This window comes from Lepus europaeus, chromosome 16 (assembly GCF_033115175.1).
Source record: "Lepus europaeus isolate LE1 chromosome 16, mLepTim1.pri, whole genome shotgun sequence".
Classification (NCBI taxonomy): domain Eukaryota; kingdom Metazoa; phylum Chordata; class Mammalia; order Lagomorpha; family Leporidae; genus Lepus; species Lepus europaeus.
The window spans coordinates 43,779,816-43,786,198 of record NC_084842.1 but is presented as its reverse complement, the minus strand read 5'-3'; positions in this window follow the sequence as shown (position 1 = coordinate 43,786,198).

Here is a 6,383-nt window from a genome sequence, read left to right as displayed (position 1 = left end):
GTCTGCACTAGCAGGAAACTGCAATCAGGAGTTGGAGCTGGTATTGAACCCAGGTACTCTGAATGTGAGCATCCCGACCACTGTCTTAACTGCTAGACCAAATGCCCACCCAACAGCTTAAATATTAACATGCCAGGCCCATAGATATCTGCTTGGTCTGTCTCTCTGTCTCCCAAACACTCCCCCACCCACAGTCCATATACCTGACAGGGAGATAATGTTTGTACTAGCAGATAAAATAAGGACTTTAACACATATAGAAAGAGCAGATCTATAAAGTGCCTACAACTCTATCAGCATATTAATACTGAGAGTATGTAGTAGCTATCTGCACCCCACACTGTAAAGGTTTCTAGGGAAAATCCATTTTATGTTCTCAATAAGTAACATTGAACATGACCTTTACTTCCTTTATATATTATATATGCTTAGAATGTACTGCATCCTGGAACATTCTGAAAAACAGGTTTTCTCTCTATACTTTCCTGTGAGATAAACAGCAGGCACATTGCTAGCTCCATGATGAAAAATGTGCGGGATAGAGAGCCAATGAAGCAAAAATTCTCCTGAGGCCCAGAGCAGATTTTCCTCCTACTAAACAATGCTGCTTTGCCAGCACAAACCACTCTCCCAGTAAATAAGTGGAGAACAGCAAGGAAGGAGAAGGACAGAGAGGAAAAAAAAAGGAGGGAACCTTGCCCAAAACACAGCATTTTATCACCATTTGGCCCTGCTGAGCGAGGAGTCTTAACTCTAAAAGACCTCTGCTTTTGGCCAGTTGCTAACATGCAGTTACCAGGCTACAAAAGAGGAATAAAGGAAACACAAAACCCAAAGGGATGTTTCAACTGTGCTCTATCAATCACCCCAGAACTCGCTAGCTGGGAATGCAGTATCCCAAACCCTAAATTCCCCTCCCTGACCCCGAATCCTGCCAGAGCTGGTGAGAGACCACCATGTTCTCTTGACATGCCCCCCTCTTGTGTTTTCTCACTAGGCTACATTTAGTTATGCAAAGAGAAACTATTACTTCCACCCTGTTCCATTCCATTCTTTCTTAATAATGCATCCCAGGCGTTGCATTTGGGGCTAATATTTACATGGCTATGCGGGTTATTTCCAGGCTCAGCTATTACTAGTGAATGCGGTGACATTAATATGAGTAAATGCAGGAAAAGGGATGAAATAAAACATATCCTATTGAAGGAAATGAGAGCTCCTTAAGAAAGGAAAACACACATAGGAAAAGACATGGGCATATCAGGATACAAATAGGACTCTTGGGAACAGTGGATTCCACAGGCATGATGTTATTGAAGTATTTGATACTAGAGTAAGCACCTGCAGATATGAATTACATCCTTGTTCAGACCACTAACATTAGAGTACTGACATATCAGGAAGAGCTTATGTTATATTTCAAATCCCCCTGCCCACTGCATAAATAGCCAATAAATCAATCAGTGATAAAGGACACTAGCTCAAAGGCTTAAAATGCTGAACAAACCACCTTTCCCTCCTCAGAGAGGCTGCCATCCTTAATTTATTGGGGGTTTCCCGAGCCACTCACACCTCCAGCCTTGGGACACAGGAAAGGTGAGATGGGGTATTAACACCTTTAGCGCTGGGTCAGGAAAAAACAAGGGGATGGGCACCTAGGCACTTTCCCTAGTGTCTTTGGGGAAATTGCTCACACCCAGCCTATTTACTTCCTCTTAATTTATCAGCAGGCCTGGCATTGAGTCCTGGCTCTGCTTCCAATCTTGCTTCATGCTAATGCACCTGGGAGGCAGAAGACAATGGTTCATGTACTTGGGTTCCAACTATCCATGTAGAAGACTCAGATGTAGTTCTTGACTCTGACTTCAGCCTGGCCCAACCCCAGCTGTTGCACACATTTGGAGAATGAACTAGTGGGTGGAAGATTCTCTCTCTCCCCTACCTCTTCCCTTCCTCCCTCTCTTTCTGTCCCTATGCCTTTCAAACAAATCATAAAATAAACTTTAAAAACAATGGGAGGAAAACACTTCTCCTTCCTCAGGGAGAGCCATGAAGCTGTAGAACATGTTAATTCTATTTGTTTACAATAAAAGTATTTTTTAATATATTCAAGGCAGTTTTCTGTCATCATTTAATGAGTGGAAAACTGGAGGTATAACAGAAATCTTCATGACTTTCCAAAGTAAGAAAAGAGACTTGAAATCTCTTATCCAATAGAATGGATAATTTAAAAATCTATTTTTTAAAAATAACAAGCAAAGATTAGAAGGAAATATGTCCAAACTCTACTAATGGTTATCTGAGTGGAGGAATTTGAGTTTTATCTGCTTTCCTGCATTCCCCAAATATTCTATCGCACGAGTATAATGGTTAATTTTATGTGACAATTTGCCTGAGCCACAGGTTGACCAGGTACAGATTAATTATTCTGGCTGTGTCTTGGAAGGTGTTTCTGGGTGAGAGGAACAGGTGAAAGCAGATTGCTGCACGAGGGCCTCATCAAATCAGCTGAAAGCTTGAATAGAACAAAGAGTAAGAAGAGAGGTAAGAGATAGTGTCTGCTTCACCTTCTTCCAGCTGAGAAATCAGTCTTCTCCTGCCTTTTGACTCAGAATAGAATTTATCCCATCAGCCCCTCCGGGTCTCCGGTTTGCCCAGTACCAATGTTGGGACTTCTCAGCTTCCTTAATTACATGATCCAATTTCCTATTATAAATCTCTTCACAAACCCATACACAAACAGGAGTGGGGAACAACCTCAAAAAGTTCATGGAAAATGGAATTAAAAGATGAGTTTATTTTGGTGCAAAACATTTGTGAAATCCAGGTAGTTTTTTCCATAATATGCATTTTCATAGTTTTGAAGACTCCTCATGTGTGTTTACCTGTTACTGAGTCTGTTTCTCCAGTGAACCCCAATATAACTCGTTTTGCATTTGCATGTTTACTGTGTTCTCTAATATTATTACTATAGTTAGGTAATAATTTTAAAAAATTATTTATACAAATTTAAGAATCATGCACTATGCAAAGAAAACCTGAAAAATAGAATTAATCCCAGTGAGAAAACTTGAATTTCATTTCATGCTTAATTTTGATATTTATATTCTTATCACATAAATCTTAAGGCACTTAGAAAGTATTATAAATTATCATTTATATATCATCCAAAGCCATTGCTACTTCTGAAAGTATGTTTTTTGTATTGAAAATATTTGCATTAGAAATGGAATCAGTCTCAATTCTACACCATTACTACTACACTTTAGTGATTTTTAAATCAGTAATAGCAAAATCCTTAGTTTTGTTCTTAAAACAGAAGTTTCAACAAAAACTTATTAAACACTGTACATTGGTAGGCTCTCTGGGCAGCTTATTCAAACCTGCTGAGTGCTGCATTGTTAACCTACTCGGTTTTCACAATACCCCTGTGTTGTGGGTGTATGGACCTCATTTCACAGTGTAGAAACCATGGATGGCAGAGGAAATGACTCAGTGATGGTCACATGGGCTAGCAGGTGGCACAGCTGGGCCTTGAATCCAGAGCCTCTATGTCTACATCTTATATTCTTTCCTACGAAGTGTGACACGGTCCCCGTGCTTGGAGAGTGCCTGTCAAGCTGAGACGGATACACAGGAAACTATGTAAGAGTATATGATTAAGCATTAAATCTGAGAGGTATTTTCATCAATTTTCATTGGTTATAGCAAGTCTCAATCTGACTTGCCCCATTATAAAAACTGAAATTCAAAGTCAGGAAATAATTCACACAACAGTTAGTGGCAGCTCCAGTAAGAATCCTGGAATGATGGCTTATGCTCCAAATGAGGCATAAACACAGCCACAGCCACAGCCCAGGAAGCCGTGTTTTGAGGAGGCCCAAGTGCAGGCCGTCCTTTCCTCAGCCCAGATGTTCAGGAACAAGAGAACTTAATGATGCAGGGGAGAAAGCTTCCCTTTAGTGTTGACTTTTTTTAAGACTGTGAAATCAGTGGTACTCTTCAGGGTCCTCAATGCCATTGATTTCTTCTGTACAGAATCCTAGGAACCAAATCTCCATTAAAAAGCAAGTTTGAGGGAGAAGGTCATGGGATGAAGAAGGTATGGAAAGAGAAAGAGAAAGAACAGGAAGGGAGAAATGAAGGAAAAGAATAAAGAAAAAAATCAGGTTTTGTCTCACTTGTTTATTATTCTGAACCACTATTTTATGGGAACCTTTAAAGACACACACCTAGATGTGTCCTTGGTGCTTTATTCACAAAAAAACTTGAACGTTAAACAATGCTATCATTTGGGGCCTATCGGTGGTGCTGGCATCCCACATGGGCACTGGTTTGAGTCCTGGCTGCACCACTTCTGATCAAGCTGATCCCTACACCCACATGGGAGACCTGGAGGAAAACCCTGGCTTCTGGTTTTGACTTGGCCCAGACGTGGCCATTGCAGCCATTTGGGGAGTGAACCAGCAGATGGGCTCCATGTGCGTGTGTGTGTGTATCTCCCTCTATTCCTGTAATTCTTCCAAATTAAATACATATACATTTTTTTTTAAATGGCTATCATTTTCAACAGAGAATTTGAGATTAACTTGCTCAGGGTAACATAGCCAAGTGGTTAGATGTGAATTCAGGTCAGTCTGAGCCTAGATCCTAATTCCTGAGCCTCTCTGGGGGAAATGGGGAGACTTCCCCATTTTTAAGCTTTCCAGGCAAGGATCCCAACTATTCCCAGATACCCTCTCACAACTTTGCCAAACAATGATAATCAGTGGTTCCAAGCTACTTTGAGTTCTTCATCAGAGGTCTGTGAATGAAGATTCTTTGCCCACTGAATTTTAATGCAACTGATGGCCAGGAATAGTGTTGCTGATGCAAGCACAGGATTTCACTTATGTGGAATCAATGTTGGTATCAATAAAGTCCCTCCAGAATCCCTCTTCCTCAGTATGAAAAATCTTCAAAGGATATATCACCCCAATGTGTTGTTTCACTGTTCTCCATGTTCAGGACTAACAGGACTCAGCCAGACCACTGTTAGGTTTAACTAGGAAATGAGAGAACAGATTGACAGATATCACTGCTCCTAGACTCTCGACAGACCCAGTGGCACAGATCAGATGACATCTCGAGTTTCTAATTTGAAGTCTAACTACCCAAAACATTCACCAGATCATCAGCACTCCTTGGGAAAATAAATCTTCATTTTAGAAGTAAACTTGACTAAAGGTATCTAGAGATAAAAGACTTGGTTTCCAGCCAGCAACAAAACTGTGCAGAAAGTTTATAATTATTTTGAGATGAAGTTCTGGAGAGCTCATCAGAATTATAAAGAACTGTGAAAATAAAACCCCTACAGCTCAGGTCACAAAAGCATGTTAACAGTTTAGTGGAAATTGACACACACTGACTGGGGCTCCCAAAAGAGCTGTTTCTTGTTTTCTTTAAATAGTTTACTCATTTTTATTTCATGGTCATCTTACCAGGCAACCAAGAGCAGCATTTTCACTAGCGTCTTGTTTTGAAGAGGACACAGGGATTAGAATCCCAAGAACTGTATCACTACTGAGGTCCTTGGGCCATTTACTAACTTCGTTGAGTCTTAGTTGTCATAATCTGGGAAAGGAAATTACCATCCGCTTCAAGATGCTGTGGAATGAATTCAATCGAATATATTTCAAAGCATCTGGTTCAGTTTGTTGTACCATGATCTGAATCTGGGGTTAGACATTGTGGAATTGCTTCAAGTATTTCCTTTACTATAATTACTCCTTTAGCAATCATTGCAAATCAGCAACCACTGTAAATAAGGTATCTCATGTTTTTAGGAAATACACACAGAAATATTTAGGAGTGAAGAGGTACCATGTCTGCAAATTTATACTTAGATGATTCTGGAAAAACCATACACACACACAGGGATATAGATAGGTGATATGTCTAGACATAAAGATATAGATAAATACACATATATGGAGAGAAAGAAAATATAGTAAAATGCTAATGTTTGAGGAATCTTAGTGAATGTTATTTGTATCATTTCTGTAACTTTTAAGTATGAAATTATGTCAAAGTAAAAATTAGTGTTATCTTATTGAATCCCTATCATATGACATACATCAAACAAGGTGCCTTAAATACATTATCACCTTGTAGTTCAACCCTTACAATAATTGGAAGAGAAAAATACCATGAGTATCATCACTTTACAGATGTGGCAACTGGAGTTCAGAGTTAGGTAATTTATCAAACAACGCAGTAACTGGGGTGCTAATATTCATACTTTGGTCCAACCTCAAACTTCATACTCTTGACTCAGCTTCAGAAATCTCCTTAGTTACTGATGTCAAAAGGCCTAGGAAAAGTTTATAAAAGGGCTTGGAAGC